General features: G+C 41.9%; 1 protein-coding gene across 3 annotated transcripts in view; it reads right to left on the bottom strand.

The window, feature by feature from the left end:
* PLXNB2 (plexin B2) overlaps positions 1-18,564 on the bottom strand; it is a 352,730-nt gene that overhangs the window by 328,503 nt on the left and 5,663 nt on the right. The window lies entirely within an intron of this gene.

Genomic DNA, 18,564 nt, shown 5'->3' with positions numbered 1-18,564 from the left:
TACAGAAATATAATGTAATGGTCTCATTCAGTGTCAGATTTTAGCAGAAAAAAATCCGAGATAACATAATTAGAGAGAAACTGAGAACGGGAGCCTCTGTTCCAACCACTCACTATCACTAGCATAGGCACCAACTCAGTGGGTGTTCTGGGGCTCCAGCACCCACTGAATTAAAATAGGGTGTGTTCAGCAATTGCAGGGCCGGATTAATCTTTTGTGGGCCCCAGTGCCCAGACCATGGCGTCGCTCCTCCTGCGCTCCACCCCAAAGCCCTGCCCCAGCTTCTTTCCCCGACACCCCATGCACCACTCCACTCCAAGGCCCCACCTGCTGCTCACACAAGGGGCGGGGGGTGAAAAAGCACCCATTGGCAAAAAACAAAGTAATCTGTGTGTTTGGTATTTGCTGCAGGATGGAAAATTACCATCAAGGCAACCAGATGAGTGAGTGAGGTAAAAACAAAACAAAAAAAGTGGGTTGGCGAACTAGATATAGAAGTAGTTAGGTTAGCAGCCATACTAAAACTGAAAAGAAAAGGGAGTATTGACATGTTTTCCCTTGAGTTTCCTGTCTTCACATACTGTAATCTTATCTTTGAAAGTAATATCCCAGCCCCAATGAATACGTTCTCTCAGTATATCAGACATTTCTACTACTGTGTTCTTTTTCCTATGAGGAAGTCTGGCTTTGTCCCCTGCTCCATAAAATTCAGTCCAAACCAGCTGGCACATTCCTGCTGGAAGTCTGTAGAATTTCTGACATTCCTATAAATAAAAAGAGCTTATCCCTGAAATTGAAATTAAACAAAACAAGTTCAGATACTAGCCTTTTACCAAATGTCCTTCTCAAGCAGAGCTGTAGTGTCAGCAAATCCATGCAGGACACCACATTCAAACAGGAATTGAGTATGACTGTTTAATATTACACATGGGAGAAACTTGTAAGAACTTCCCAAAATATATAATTAAGTTTGCAGCTACATACAGAAGAGTCTCTCTGAAGTCACTTTAAAAAGAAAAAAAGGCAGAAATATTAAGAACAGTTATTCAAGTCAGTGATATTGTCCAAACTAGCTATAATTACCTTTTCTTTTTGTAACCCCTTTGGGAGTTAGAGAGCATGGCCCCTTTAAATCTTTTTCCTGGGGGGAGGGGGAGAGTAAGAAAAGGAGAGAAAGTCCAGGGGGCAGGCTGGAGCTCCAGGGAGAGAGAGAGGCAGCCGGCAGGCCCTGGAAAAGTGAAGCAGGGAGAACCTGCCTGGGGCCTGAGAAGTACAGGCCCTCGGGGACAGCCCAGGACAGGAGCCTGGAGCAGCACTGTGCCGGGGGGAATCGCCCGAGAAGGACAGGCCGGAGCTGGACCCAGTATCACAGCCGCCCAGAGCTGCGTGGGGCTGTGAGTACTGGGGCCTGTGACTCTGCACTGGGAAAAAGGAGGGAGGTGGTCGCTCTGTGAGGCTTTGCAGAGAGCAGCAGAAGAGGGCACCGGAGGGGTTTGTTGGGAAAAGTTTACTGGCGCCGAAGATGGCCAAAAGTACTTAAGACTCACCACTGGCCTGGAACTTTGTTTAGGACTCCTCAACTCTGTGCACAGACACATTGCTTACTGTCTGCCCTTCCAGACTGTGCTCGCACTGGGCCCGTGGGGTTTTGGTTTGAATGCAGCCCTGTTTTACTGCTCCCTCTATATTTCCCCTTGTTGTTTTTCTCCTCTCATCCCTCTATAAATAAATATCTCCCTTTGTTATATCCATTGTACTTTTTCTGTGGGTTTGTGTGTTCACTCTGCGGGATTTGGAATAGGTGCCCCTGGAGTGAAAGGGATTTCTCCTGCTGCAATCCTGTGCGCGCCTTCTCTTGGCCAGAGCTGCCTGCAGAGCAGACTCCATCTTGGTCACGAGGGCGCTAAAGTTACATTTTTTAAAAAAATGTTAGATGAATTTGGATGCTCTTGAAAGGGCAGGATGATCTAGCACGCTAGCTAAAGCGGTCATTTGTAAGATGTAAGAATCCCTGAACAGTTTTGGACCATTTACTTCGCACATCTCTATTCCTGAGATTCAGGATATACCATTTTACCTCAATCAGACCTCGTTAGGCAAAACCACAGCTCAAAAAGCCAGGTTTCAATTTTATTGGTTAAATAGGCACTTGTTAGTAATCTGAATGCATTGACAACAGTTAAATTGTACAACTGAATCAATGAATAACTAATGCCCTAAGAAGGAGGAAGGTAGCACTGCCTAGGGGATAAGACAATGGACTGGGACTTAACAGAGCTGGAAATAGAACCCAGATCTTCCACTGGCCTGCTGGGTGACTGTAAGCAAATCACTTCTCTTTTGTGACTCCGTCTCCCTTTCAGGAAAATGGAGATGACAATACTCACTTCCTTCATAAAGCACTCTGAAATCTACTCATGAAAAAGCCTGCATAAGAGCTAAGTATTATATATAAAAATAATTCCCCAACCCCAATCAGAAGAATTAATTTCCCCTCACACCACTTTTTCAGATTATCTGAATAATTATGTAGGGCCCTGAAAGCATCCCAAAAGGCCAAGCAATTTTCAGACCTCTCTGGATCAATGCAGAAAATAACTCAAGGGTCCCACTTGAGAACATCTGGGGTAAAGTTCTGGCTCTATGAAAATCAGTGGGATTTTTGCAATTATCAGTCAGAGCAAGAATTTCATTCCTGTCTCCAGCCTCCTCAAGTTGAAATCTGGGGACGGTTGGCTAGAGCATCCTGGTTGAATCACTTGCAGTGGCAGTCTCTAAAACAGTTAAGAGCCCACACCATTCAAGATTGCATTCATTTAGTTGCTCCTGAAAAAATATTGGGAGCTAGTACAGTTGCAGTTCAATGAGTACAGTTGAGCATAGATGTCCTGTACTTATTCCTCTCAACCTGCTACGGGCTTTCACCACAGCCCCTGAATAGAACCTCCAAAAATTCATGACTTAATTGGTCAGACAGATTTCTACCCCTGGAGTTCTGGTTTCCTTTCCGTTAGGTTTCATCAATATACGGGAGGCATGTGAGGTTGAGAAGGTGTGGCAGAGGAGAGAAAAGATGGAGAATATTCAGCAGCCAAAATACCAATGACAGAGGACTAGAGGTTTTCATAACCTCCTGTTTGGCCATAGAGAAAGGGGAAAATACAGTGCAACAGCAGACTGGTCCAAAAAAACAAAACAAAAAAAACAAAAAAAAAGCAAACCAAAAAAAAGAAAAGTCTGCAATCTCATCTGATTTATTAGTCTATGAGGGCACGACAACTCAGTGTGATGGAGCCTCTGCCTCATTTAATGCTGAAGTTACCACCCTCAATGATGAGATGAAGATTATGGCAATCATCATATACTGAGAAACATGATATCTAGGATATTTCTCTGGTTGGCAGGACCATCCATGAAATCCTCATGATTTAGTAGAGCTTTAAACACATTGCATTGGCAACATTTATAAATCAACTTTAATTTTATTCCATGATTCACACATGAAGTGGACAGATTCAGATTTGAGGCAAAAAGGCGCTACTGTATCCCAGTTAGATGCAAAGGGCACAGCTACCTCACGTAACTCTTAGGTTAGGCTGAACAGAGTACACACAATTTCACTAAAACCAGTTGACCTAGTTTTTTAGTTGTTTGAATTAGAATGCAAAAAAAAAAAAATAGTCTCGTGATTTGAAATGTCTGTCTTCATGCTTCATTGCCATTAAAAAATGAAGTATTGCAGGCACATACCATCCTTACTTTGTTTGTGACTGGTATTAAAAGATTAGTGATTGGAAAACTGGTTACTTCACTTGCATAGAAATATTTTCCCTCTCCTCAGTAATACAAGTATAAGAAGAATTCAGGATTACATCTATCTTAAAAACTCCTGCATGCTATAGACTCTTAATACATGATTACTAGTTCCCTGCATCTCTACCCACTGCTTTGTTTTTGGCACTAGAACAGAAGTAATATTCTAGAAGACAAAAATGGTAAGGTTTTTTAACAATGACTGTGCCACTCATGAGAGTCTATAAAGCTTGATGTCAAGTTTCTTGAAGGAAAGTTGTTAAAGCAGATAGGAAGTTTTGGAAGTTATAGCATTTTTTTTAATAAAATGCAGCAAATCTGTATTTGTTATGTTACATGTACATTGCCCATCAATTAAAAAAGTACAGTGATTTTTTGTGAAATACTTCAGCGATCTACAGACATGAAATGCTATGTAACAACAAGATGATATAATACTGCATACAGTGGGACTAAGGCTATGTCTACACTACCGCGGTAAGTCGACCTACGCTACGCAACTCAGGTCGAGTTACTGCAGGGTCTACACTGCAGGAGGGAGACGGGAAACAATTTCCCATTGACTTACCTTAAGTCTTCTTGTTGGGGGTAGAGTACAGGGTTTGACTGGAGACCGATCTGCAGTCGATTTGGCGGATCTTTACTAGACCCACTAAACTGACCACCGGTGGATCAATCTCAGAGTGTCGATCCCTGCTGTAGTGTAGACCTGCCCTAAGAGCTCTAATTAAGGGGGCTCTTTTGGAACCGGAGCGCCTATGTTTCATTCCTGATGCCCCATCTGTGAGGTTTAGACTGCAGTTTTGTTTATGGCCTCATTACACTGTAACTTGACTGCTGATTTCCTGTAAGCTCACACACTTGGGACTTATTTTTGTCTAATTTGGAGGATATACAATATACTGGTTAAGAGTTTATATACCTTTGCCATCCTCTAGTGGCTGGACCATAGGGATGATAAAGTTCTTGGATAGTAAGTCCATTCATGGTTAGTGGCTTAATCATTTTCGTTAATGACTGCCAGATGCTGGCACTGGACAACAGGGGATTGATCACTCAATAACTGCCCTATTCTGTTCATTCACTTCAAAACATGTGGAATTGGTCACTCTCAGGAGACAGGATACTGGGCTAAATGGAACAATGGTCTGACATATTAGGGCAGGGGTGGGCAAACTTTTTGGACCAAGGGCCACATCTAGATATGAAAATTGTATGGCGGGCCATGAATGCTCACAAAATTGGGGGTTGGGGTGGGGGGGAGAGAAGAGCTCTGGCTCGGACTCTGGGGTGGGGCTGGAGATGAGGGGTTGGGGTGCAGGAAGAGCCTCTGGGCTGGGACTGAGGGGTTCAGAGGGTGGGAGGGGGATCGGGGCTGGAGCAGGGAGTTGGGTGTGGGAGTGGGTCAGGGATGCTTGCTCTGGGGCAACGCTTACCTCAAGCGGCTCCCAGAAATAGCAGCATGTCTCCCCTCCAGCTCCTATGTGGAGGCACGGGGGCCGCACTTGGGGAGGGGACAGCGTGCAGACCCCCTGGCTGCTCCTACATGTTGGAGCTGGAGAGAGGACATGCCACTGCTTCCAGGAGCTCAAGGACTGGATTAAAATGTCTGGAGGGCCAGATGCCATAGTTTGCCCACCCCGGTCCAGAGGATGATATCATCATCGATCTCTCTCAGGTATATCACTGGCGTCATGATGCATTTGTCCAGAAGTAGTTCAAGGTGACCCATGAAGAGGCTGGCATATTGGGAGCCATCCTATTACCCATGGCTGTTCCTATGGTTTGGGCAAAGTGTTGGTTGTTGAATGTAAAATTGTTATGGGTGAGGATGAAAGAGATGAGTTCAGCAATGTATTCAGAGTGCATATCAGAGAATTGTCCATTGTCTTGTAATTATTTGAGATAGGCAGCTATGCTGTCATTGTGAGGGATGGTGGTGTGTAAGAAAGTGACATCCACAGTGGCAACAATGATGTTCTCAGGGAAGTTATTAATATTCTGGAGCTTGTGGAAGAAGTCTGTTGTGTCCTGGAGGAAGCTGGTCTTTTGTGTGGTGAGTGGTTGGAAGATGGTTTCCATGAGTCCAGATATTATCTCAGTAAGAGTGTCGTGGCCAGACATGATGGGTCTTCCTGAGCTCCCTTGTTTGTGTATCTTGGGAAACATGTAGAAGGTCTCTGGGGTGGGTTTGTTGGAGAGGAGTTTGTAGAGTTTCTCTCGGAGTTGTTTGAGGAAGGATTTGAGAATATCCTTAAATTCCTGAATACACTGTGGTGTGGGGTCGCCCGAGTTCTTTATAGCAGGTGTTGTCAGAATTGTTGGTTGGTCTTGTTCATGTTGTCATTACGGTTGAGGAATACTCGTTAGTGACATTTAACAAAGATACTGCTGTAGCGAAGTGACAGAGGGCTGTACTTTAGCTTTCTATTATAACATCTGTCGTAGTCTGACACACACACACCCCATTTCTGTTCCATATGGAAGACACCGGGGGGGGTGTGCGCAGCAGTTTGCCTTTCTGGGGGTGCTGGGCCCCTCTCTCTACCACCACTCATGAGCTGGGATGCCTTATCCCACTAACAGGGTCTGAGCCCATCCCTCCCTTATCCCCATATGACCCAAAATCTGGGGAAGCCCAGGCCAAATGGAGAGAAGGGGCTAACTCTACACATCTACCCAACACTGCCAATAAGGCATGGCAAATTTCAAGACTATCTGTGTAAGCGTGTAGATGTTAAAGTACGTAGAAAGATTGCCCTTTACATGGTAAGGGCTTTCCAACCTTCACTGCAGTGTTTCATTAAGTTCACAGATTCTGTCAAACTATCGACTGGCTACTAGGACTTACCATTCCATACATCAGAATCAAGATTGTTCAAGAAGTGTTCACTAAACAAGACTATGCTGATGACCCTGCTTTGCTTGTGGAGAAGTCAGAGAATTTCAGCCCTGTCCTTCAAGATTCCCAAGATACCACCCATACTACAGGGTTTCAGGTCTCATAGCAGAAGACCTAGGTCCAGAACCTCAGGGCTGGGCCACCAGAATCCCTAGTAGAGGTGAGGTGGAACACTCTGGAGAGCATTGTAAGTTTATCCACCTAGGCTGCAAACACAGTTCAAACAATCGCAGCCAATCAGATGTCCTCCGATGATTAGGTCTTGCTGCCTCTTGCATGAAGTCCATATCTCACTTATGAACACAAACATATCTGTGCTGAGTCAAAGTTCAGAATATACCAAACCTGTGTACTGCCTATATTGCTATAGGGTTCAGAAACCTGGACTCTCTTACAGGCAGACGTGGGGTGACTAGAGACATTCCATTTTCACTGTCAGTGCCACATCCTGAACATAAAGTGGTCTCACTTTGTGTGACAAATCAATCCCACAGAGATGGGGTGTTCCCCCAATAATTCACTAAAGTCAAAAGCAATTAGATGCTCCTCAGCCATGTCACCAGGATAGACAAAGACACCTCAGCACATGCTCCTCCAATTCTCCATAGAGACATGCTGACCCTAGCTGGTGTTTCCCACAGGGCTGCCCCAGAGACTTGTGAATTCATAGGATTGAGCCAGATCTAGGAACTTCGCTCTACGATGCCTGGTGCGACACCATCAACCAGGGACACTATGGCTGGCACAACAGTCCTCAGTAGACTGCGTGTGTTTGATGGTGGTGATTACTCAAGTACCTTTGAAGTTTGAAACCCACCCAGGGCAGAAGCTGACAATAAGCTGTATGTGTTTTGGGGGTGGAAATTGCATCTGTGAAGGTTTTTTTAAATTTAATCTGAATACAAAAGAATATTCAAAAGGCACCCAAGCTATTTTTGAAAATAAAATAAAATTATACCTGTAACTGTTCACTGGGAGGGGAGGGTGATTAGGGATGCAAAAGCAGGTAATGGGAAGAGTGGTTTGGGCCTACAGGGAAGAAAATACACAGGAATAGGTAATAGGGGAGGGGAAAGGGACTAGGAGCTCAAGGCAGAATAAGTAGGGAGAAGATGGGAGAGATTGTAGAATGTGAGGTGGAGGTAGCAGAAGAAGTTGGAAGTTTGGGGGACAAGGGGCTGAAATCTTCCCTTCCATATGTGTACTGTGGTCTGGGGGGGGGGACCTCTCTCTGAGGTCAACAGTCCCTCTCCCTTCCACTTGAGCTGGAATCTGGTTGGGGTGGAGAGGGACTGAAGGTAACAAGTTTAAAACATCTGAAATCCAGAAAAATAAGAGGTTAAGATACAGTCTGGAGGAGGGGCAGACTGGCCGAGGCAAGGGCAGGAGTCCCAGGTGGTGATGGGTAGTAGGAATGAGAGCCCTCGCTCAGTGTGCAGGTTTGGCTCCATAACCCAGGAAGTCTGCAACCCTCCAGGAAGCTGCTGCCTGCAATACATGCATGCATCAGCAGAGGGCAGGAAACAGCAAAGAGCAACTTCTTACATGTTAATGGCTTCTGTAGTGCAAGTAATGGTTTAATGGGATGGGAAAGGGAGCTGGCAATGCTGTGGGGGGCTACATGATGCAGGGAATGGCAGGGCAGGGGTGGAGAAGGAAAAACACACCAGTCTTCTCATAACGTAAAGTTACTGTAACAACCATGAAATAAAACTGTTACGGTTTGGGGCTATAAACCCTGGATGAGATTTCTTCCACCAGCCCTGTTTGTAGCTACACGCTTCAAACCATGACCATCATTCCCATTCCTCTATAATAAAACGTACAGGAGCAGAGAGAGAAGCATTTAGGAATCACATAGCAACTGTGTTGAAAGACCACTAGACTGGGATTATTCCTAGTTCTATCACTGGCTTGGTGGGTGACCCTGAGCAGGTCACTGAACCGGTACCTGTTTCCCCATCTGTAAAATACAGGTAATGGTGTAAAGTTCTTTGAGATCTTTAAAAGCTAGGGCTTGGTCTACTCTTATAAGTTTGGTTTTAATCACACTGCTGACCACTGCTTAGATGATCAACACCACCTACCAAAAAAAACTGTTTAAAAAGCTAGGAAATTGTATTGCAAAAAACAAAATTATAGTTGCCTAATGATAACTTGTGCCCTTTCAGAACACTCAGTTCAGTGCAACACAAAAGTACTGAAACCCAGATAATACAGAGTTAGGTTAAACTCGCATGCAACTTTAAAACTCTGGCCACTTTGAGCAATGTCCCAAAGCACCCTTAACACTCACACAGGTGCTCTGCTCTACACTCAAACATGGAGCCTACTGCACCAAACAGAATGCCAAACATGTGGATTTCGACAACCATGCCATACCCTTTTACAGCCCCTTCACACAGGATACCACCTAACCCTACACTTTCCCCTATACATCATTAAATCCACAGATCACTCTCACAACCCACTTCACTACTGACAATACGCAGGAAGAAGACTCCAGTGCCCTGCTAGTAACAACCCACACAATTCTGTATTGAAATAATGCAGACTGGGAACTTCAAGGTACATGTATTGCTCTCCTTTAATGACACATATGTGGAATCAGGGGGAAGACTCAGATCCTGAACTCAAAAAACCATTGGTTTTATGATGCTCTGCAGACTAATCCCCAAACCTTCTCATATTGCAATCACAGTTCTTCCCAGATGCTCCAACTTACTCTTCCACCATTCAATACAGCTACACCTAACATAGTGAATGTAACTGGAGCACATGCTGACAATTCCCAGTGGTGACTGTGAGCTCCAGGAGGGAGAGTTACAGCTGCATGCACGTTTACCTTCACTTTGTATTTCCTGGTTCTCAGTGGTTTGAATTTTGCTAACTCAACATTCTGGAAGGATACGAGCTATTATCTGGCACCCTTAACTCTGCATTACCTATGTTTTTTGCCATTTATATATTTTAAGTTTAAACATACAAGGTGTTCAGTGTTAACCGTTATTTTGTCTGGTATACAGTAGTTTAAGAGAGTCATATTTGTGCAGTTCCACACACTTCATTCTGACATGCAACCACAGTAATAGCACATAAGTGATCATTCTGACACCTAGCTGTGCATGTGCAGGTGTTCTTAATATGTGTTCAAATCAAGTAAACAATGTTGCAAATTAGGTACCCACAATTCTACAGATCTAGCCCTACATTTTTGCTGCATTAGGATCAGATATATTAACAGGCTGGCATCTGAGGGTATGTCTATACTGCAGCTAGGGTCATGCATCCCAGCTTGGGTAGACAGACATGAGTTAGAATGCTAGAAATAGCAATATGGATGTTGTGACAGGTGGTGGCTCAGGCTAGCCACCTCATCAGACCCCTGGGGTCAGGTAGGCTTGTACTCAGGCAGCTAGCCCATGCCACAACACCCACAGCACTGTTTTTAGTGTGCTACCTTGAGCAGCACTAGCGTGTGTGTCTACCCAGGCTGGGGGAGACATTCCCAACATCTATGCAGGCATACCCTGGAGTACTTTGAGTATTTTTTTTTAAACCTATAGTTGCTCCAGGATCCCCTGGTAGTTAGGGATAGTTTTCCCCCCTTCCACCTTCAACTCATATCTGGATAAAAATAAATTTGCTTCACACACAGATTTTAAAATGGAAAGGAAAAAAAATATCCATACATTTGTATGCTCCTGGAACAAAAGTTCAAGGTAACCAGTGATGGACATCAAAGTTGAAAGCACAGATAAAAAATGGAAAGGCTTTTGCTTTTACTACATACTCAGATTAAAATGAAAAAAGCTATATCTCAGGTTTTCTGAAGCTCCTTAAGACTATTAAGGAATGATCTGTGCAACGGCCTCCTTACATTAAAATGCTGCATCAGTATAACAAATCTCATTAAAACAAAAAAGTAATGAATAAAACTGTGGTAATTAAGTTAACAGATGTCCTAAGATTTGTACTGCCTTGCAATATGAGAGAAGGTGCAAGACCAACTTCCTAGCTGCTTTGTTTACTTTGCATACCCTCTGGGCAAGAAGTTAGAAAGAGAAATTTTCAGCATAAACAGCCCCTAGTTATCACCCTATTTACAAGATTCAAAAGCAAAGTCTTACAAAATGAGGTAAGAAGAAAAAGGAAATTACTATATCTGTGGTTAACACTGTACTACTAGCTTGGCTTACTGCTGGCATGCCATTAAGGTAGTGAACAATGTTAGGTAAACCAAACCTGCAGTTGGTATGAAGACTGGCCTATTCTTTCATTCCCTCTTCAAGCACTCATGTACACCACACTTCCTGCTTTCAGAAGCTGACACCCCTGAAGACTAGGGGGAGTGGAATAATGACATGGTTCCTGTGGGTTTAAATCTTGCTAGGAACTCAAAAAAGAAAAAAAAAAAAAAAAAAAAAACACAACAACCATACACACCTTTTTAAAAACAACCCCCGGAACAAAATTAAGGTGCTGGTGGGCTCCTCACCAAGTCTGCATAGGAACTAGGGATGCAGTAGCATGTGTTGACCCTACTACTACTTTTAATAGTACTTTGTACTTATAGAGCAATGTCATCAGTAGATCCCAAAGTTCTTTACAAAGGAAGGTAATCAGAAAACAGGCACAGAAAGGTGAACTAATTTGCCTGAAGTCACATAGGTCAACAACAGAGGCAGGAATGGAACCTAGGGCACTGGATCAACTATCAAAAGACCCTATCTACTGGACCATACTGCCTTCTCGACACAAATCCAGATGCAAGAACAACCCTGCCTCCTTTGTAAGGCTGCTTTCTCAGGCAGATTCACTATGCTAACTGTAGGAAGAGTTATTGTGGTGCAGTACTACCATGATTTTAGATATAGGAAAAACACACATACGAGCAAGAATACTAGAACTAAAAATAAAGCTGACTTATCACATGGAGCGTGTCTACTAGAACAGCTGAAGGCCAGAATAATTTTGAGGAAGTGGGGAAGTAGTAGTAGGCCCTCCTCTTGCTAATAGCTTACTAAAGCTGTTTAGGAAACAAAGAGATAAGTAATGCACAAGAACATTCCACAGCATCAACTCTCACTGTAAGCTAATTTGCAAGCTTCTGATTCCAAGGTTTCTAAGCCTTCTTCTGACATTAGGGCTGTCATTCAAGTGGATTAATTATGCCACTGCTGACAAAAACTGGCTGCTCTGCAAATTATCATTGCTGTAGGTGAAAAATATCACCATCAGTTTGGAAGTTGTTTACATTTTTGAAATGTTACTTATTTATTTACAAGGCCTCAGGATTGAAATGAAATGATAGTGACTAATTGCTACAACTGGGAAAAGTAAATTGGCAAAGCCTACTGAGTACACCTGCACATGCTAATCTTTGAACAACAGTGGCATGAACAATGCAGATTGCAAAATCGTAATTAACAAGCATTGTTCCGCACTTGAGTTACTATGTTTTGATAACCAGATTACCCTGGAGATTATTTAAATTCAAAAGTTACACATTCTTGATATGCAAAAATACACATTAACACAGAACCAGACAGTGTCCAAGAGAATTAAGACATTCCCCATACTTTATATAAAATTGTTGCATTTAGTTTTAGGCTTCATTACTTAACTTTATGCCTGGGGCATGAAAGCCCCCAGAAGGCCATCTCTGCTGTTGGCAAAGCAAGCCAACCACCCTTAGCACTGTGTGCAAAAACATCTTATGCCATGCATGAGTAACAGAAACGAGGAGTCCGGTGGCACCTTAAAGACTAAGAGATTTATTTGGGCATAAGCGGTAAAAACTCCACTTCTTCAGATGCATGGAGTGAAAATTACAGATACAAGCATAAATATACTGGCACATAAAGAGAAGGGAGTTTCCTTACACATGGAAAATCAGTGATGACAAGGCCAATTCAGTCAGGGTGGATGTGGTTCACTTCCAATAACTGATGAGGTGTCAATACCAAGAGAGGGAAAATTGCTTTTGTAGTGACCCAGCCACTCCCAGTCCCTATTCAAGTCCAAACTGATGGTGTTAAGTGTGCAAATGAATTGTAGCTCTGCAGTTTCTCTTTGAAGTCTGTTTTTCAAGTTTTCCTCACTTCCATCTGGGGAAGTGAGGAAACAGACTGATAGAGCGATACAGGTACCCAGAATTCACCTACTACAGGACAGGCCCAACATGGAAAACACTACCACCACCACTGGTCATCACATACAGTCTCCAGCTAAAACCTCTCCAGCACATCAATGATCTATAACCTATCCTGGAAAACAGTCCCTCACTCTCTCAGACCTTGGGAGACAGGCCAGCACCTCTCCAGCTGCTCAGCCCTGAAGGTAGTGCTGCCGCCTGCAGCACACAGAAGTAAGGGTAGCAATACCACAACCACCCCCTACAGTAACCTTGTGACACCTCCCTGCCCCCAACTGCTTTTTGGGACAAGGCTCCTACTACTATAACACTAACATTTCAGATTTAAATAGCTGAAATCATTAAATTTATGATTTTTTAAATTCATGACCATGAAATAGACCAAAATGGACCGAGAATTTGGTAGGGCCATAAAAATGAGCTATTATGTAGGGTAGCAGTCCCTTCTGCAAGGCATTGCTCCAGCAGGGGGAGAAGAGGAAGCCCAGGGCTTCTTCCTTCATTAGGAAAGAGGCTTATGCTGCCTATTGTCCATTCAGAGGTTATAGAATGGCCATTAGTGTCAAGGAATCCAGCCTTGACTGCCTTTCCCAACCAGAATCTACATTGAGTTGTTAATTCTGTCACTCACCATTTTAAAATCAATATTGAATATTTCTGTAAAAATATGCTCTAGGAATATTTTGGAGAAGTTTTATGGCCTGTATTATACAAAAGGTCAGGCTAGATGATCATAGTGGTCCCTTTTAGTCTTAAAATCTATGGGAGGGATGGGGAAAGTTCAGTTTCTGATGTGAATCAACATGCATCTTAACAAGTTTTTCAAGGCGCTTTTCCTTTTACTCACTATTCCCACAGGCATGAAAAATAGAAGAGGAACAGCAATTGTTTTTATTGGCTTAATATTCAGTAGCCCAAGCATTACATTTCTACCCACTCAAGTTCATTCAATCACAACACAATCATATCAGACAGGTTTTAACATACATTGTGGAACCACATGAAAAATTAACAATCATTTGCTGATGTATTTAAGAGAAACGGCATATACTGGACTTTCAGCTGTGGTGAATGTAAACAGATCCAATCTCTCACAGGGAACAATTAAACAATTAGGACAAGCTTGAGGAGAAAGTATTCTAGTACTATTTTACTTCACTCAGAGGTCATCTTCACAAAAAATGAAAGGCTAATATTTACCAAGTATGCTTAGGTCAATGGCATATGCCCTGACACACAAGCCCAAGGAGAAAAGTATCCAAGTTCTTGTCACATTCCTGACATTCATAATCTTTAACTAGCTTCGGAGACTTCACCCTGTTTTTTGTTTTGTACTGTTTTCATCAGACCAAAAAATTTCTACCCCACCTCCCGTTGCTAGGCACTTTTGGAATATTTGCCATTTTTCACCCAAGAAGAAACTGCATTTCAGGAGTGGATAAAGTAATGCCTACAGACCAGGGGGGAAGATCAATGATTTTAAAAAAAAAAAAAAAAAATGTTCTTTATAAAAGAAAATTGATTTAAAATGCTTTTTGAGGGGAAAACACCTATCTAAAGTTAGTTTTAATTAAGATACATTATAGCTCAAAGATATCTCATCATGGAATAGGGATTATAAATCCTATTTCTATAGTATGAGACAATATATTAATGTAATGTTTAAGAAAAGTTTTGTAAATGAGTTCCAATAGTTCATGGATTAGGGACCCAATCTTATGAGGTTCCAGGGGCTTCTGTATAGATTTTTTAGGTTAATCTTTTTATCTACCCAATGGGACTCAGTGCTCAATCTAGAAGATTCCATCAGAGATGCTTAGTATTGAAGTTCTCAAACTGTGGATTTGTGTCTCCACAGAAAACATGCTTGTTAACAGCAAAGATGTTTTTAAATAAAATATACAGAGGTGAGAAATTACAGACCTCAACCCTACTGTCCCTGCAAATTTGTATACACAGAGTCAATCCCTTACCCCTCTCTCTAAGAGTTGCAAAGTTTCAAAAAGTTCAATTAATAGAAGATTGTTGGAGGCAGAATAGATCTGGACAAGGAGAAGAAGTCTGGAGATAAATGTGAGAAGGGAGGGGACAGGCAGTAGAAACAGAAGTGAAAATGGTTGAACAGCATATTCCTGAAGTCTTGAGGTATTTCTGAGCGCAGCCTTCATTGATTTGAGATCTACCATACCATTCTCTCACTAGGAGGGAAAACCTATAGTGGCAGCAGGCCATAAGAGAGACCCAGTTTGGGAATATTTTAAATGAAGTGCCTCTACCTGGGGTAAGACAGGCATGCGTGCAAAATGCAAACAGTGCAACAAAGAAATGCAAGGCCTGGTTGCCCAAATGAAACAACATCATAAGAAGTGTTCCTTCTCAGGAGGAAGCTGCACTGAAGATGATGAAAGGAACATGTCTGAACATGCAGGATCTTCAGGTTGGTAAACTTTATTTCGTACTTTTCTTAAAGACTGCCTGTCTTCCTTCTGGACTTTTCTTGAATTCTCATGTTTGAGCAAAAAAATATATAGTTGTTACTCTATGGCACTATCATTTTAGATGCAGTTGTGCCTATTTCAGCTATTTATCACATCTTCCTTTTACAATTTCACCTTTAAAGTAGAATCAGTGTCAGGGAATTCAATGAGTAATACTAAATGAGCAGTATGGTGATGATAATTAAATAATTGCATTGACTTGTATGGTTTAGGAGAATCCATCCTCAACATACAGGATTCTGAAGACTACCTACCTTCAAGATCACCATCATTTTCTATAGTTTCAGAGTTATCTGCCACTGATAGCCACAGTTTATCACCTGTAGCAAAAAAAGGAAAAAAAAAATCTCCATCATCCAGAAACAACCACAGATGAGTTTATGATAAGACCAGCAGATTACAAAAAGAGGTAATTGATGAAAAAATTGCCCAGTTTGTTTATGCAACAAACTCTCCTTTCCGTATGATCTCAGAACCCACATTTCATTAACATGGTTCAGTCATTAAGACCAGGATACAGCCCACCCAACAGAGCAGATGTCACAGGCAAATTTCTGGATAAAGTGTATGAAAGAGAAATTGAGCAATGTGCAAAAGATCTAGAGGGTAAAATTGTTAGCCTGAGCCTTGATGGGTGGAGCAACATCCACATTGATCCCGTTGTATGTGCTTGTGTGACAACAGAAGAAGGGAATGTCTTCCTTACAGAAAACAATTAATACATTAGGAAATGCACACGCAGCAGAATACTCACAAGAGGAAGCAGTAAAAGCTATAACAAACTGAAAAAAATTCAAATGTCTAGTACACCGCTTGGTCACAGACAATGCTGCAAATAAATCCAAGATGAGAAGAAATTATTTAGAAGAGAGTCCCATGCTAACAACATATGGTTGCAGTGCTCATTTGACGCACCTCTTAGCCAAAGACTTGAGTGTTCCAGAAATAAAGGTTAATGTTGTTGAAATTGCAAAATACCTCCGTAACAACCACTTTGCAGCAGCAGCTGCTCTGAAAAAAAGTGGGAGGAACCAAGCTAACTCTCCCACAAGACATGCGATGGCACTCAGTAGTGGACTGTTTTGAGCACTATATCAAGAACTGGCCTAATCTGATGACAGTTTGCAAACAAAATTGTGAAAAACTAGACGGCACTGTCACAAGCAAAGTTCTCAACATTGGGCTTAGGAGAAATGTTGAACACATGCTGAGTACCCTGAAGCCCATTTCTGTAGCCTTGAACAAAATGCAGGGAAATAGCCATTTTATTGCTGATGTTGTTGCAATTTGGTAGGAACTGAGTGAGATCTTAAAAAGAGAAATATGCAATGACAGAGTTAAATTACACGCATTAAAAAAACAAATCAGACAAGCACTATCTCCAGCTCATTTTCTTGAAAATATTCTCAATGCTTGGTACCAGGGTCAAACCTTGACAGCTGAAGAAGAGGAGCTGGTTACGACGTGGACATCCAGCAATCATCCCTCCATAATACCAACTATAATAAACCTCAGAGCAGAGGGCGAACCATTCAAGAAACATACGTTTGCTGATGATGTTTTAAAGAAAGTCACACCAGTGAACACGAGGGGTCGTCACTTAAGCACTTGGATTCAGAGACTGTTGAAGTGATAAAAGTGAGTTTAACAGCAGTAGCTTCTTCTGCCAGTGTAGAAAGAATATTTTCTTCCTTTGGACTAATTCATTCCCAATTGAGAAATCATTTGGGACCTGAAAAAGCAGGAAAGCTTGATTTTCTTTTCCAGATTATGAACAAACAGGAAAATGAAGGTGAAGACTATTGAGTTGGCTGCAGAAGCCAATATTTCAAGTTTCTCATGTTGACCTGGCTGACATAGTTGATTTAATTTTTAATATTTCATGTAACTATTTCAGTTAATAATTTTAACAAAAACAAACCTTTTTTAAAAAAAAAAACTTAAATGTTTAACTAAATTCAAAAATTCATATGCTTGTTGTTAAATTATATGTCTGCTGCTGAAGAAAAAAAAATCCAGAATACTTAAACGTTGTTGTTTTAGTTAAATAAAGCAATTTGACTATCTGCCCAGTGACATTCTCCTCCTAATACAGCATGGCAAGAAAATTCTCCAAATATTAATGATTAACCTGTTGACTCGGAGATATTTATGACATCATTGGGAGGTGAACTATCTGCTTCCATTACCTTTGGTAAATGAAATAACCAAAGAATCATTCATTTTCTGATATAGCTGTAAAACTAATCTGAAAAGTTTTCAAAATAAATCATTTTAAAAATGCACAGGGTAGATTTCATTTTTAGAAGGTACATCTCTATCTCTGAGGCCTTGGCTACACTGGCGCTTTACAGTGCTGTAACTTTCTCACTCAGGGTTGTGAAAAAACACACCCCGAGCACAGCAAGTTACAGTGCTGCAAAGCGCCAGTGTCAGTACTGCCCCAGCGCTGGGAGCACAGCACAGCTCCCAGCACTGCAAGCTAATCCCCACGGGGAGATGGAGCACGTGCAGCACTGGGAGAGCTCTCTCCCAGCGCTGGCACTGCGACCACACTCACACTTCAAAGCGCTGCCGCGGCAGTTCTTTGGAGTTTCGAGTGTAGCCAAGCTCTGAGTTGTGAAGAATATGTATTAAGGTTATAACTACCAACAAGAATGCACTTTTATGTAGAAATCCATGATTAAATTGAGTCTTTTGGCTAGTGATTTAAATCATGACTTACAACAATTTGATATAAATCAAACCCACCCGACTACGGACAGTGTACATACATTTAAATTAATACAATACCCTGAGATTATGTTATATAAATTATTTTTCTATAGTTTAAGCTCTCACATAATTATTGCTGATACAAAGTTAAGATACAAAAGACGAAGGTTGTGATTTGCACACTACTTATGCAAAAGAGACCCAATTATTTGCCACTTCAGACCCAGAAAGAAGGACCTTCAGGATTATCAAGACTCTCCTCTAGTACACACACACACACACACACACACACACACACAGCCCAACAGCCTAACTGGAACTGTTTTAAAAATCAGTTTCGTTAAACAGATGTAAACCCATATAGGTCCAGGTGAAGGATCAGGGAGGGCACAGGTGTATTAAGCAATAGTGTTTGAGGCCAAAGTTTTTCCACATAGTTCAGATTTTCTTACTATATATAAAACTGATGACAAATTTAA

This window comes from Gopherus evgoodei, chromosome 1 (assembly GCF_007399415.2).
Source record: "Gopherus evgoodei ecotype Sinaloan lineage chromosome 1, rGopEvg1_v1.p, whole genome shotgun sequence".
Taxonomy (NCBI): Eukaryota; Metazoa; Chordata; order Testudines; family Testudinidae; genus Gopherus; species Gopherus evgoodei.
This window is presented reverse-complemented; position numbering and strand designations above follow the sequence as displayed.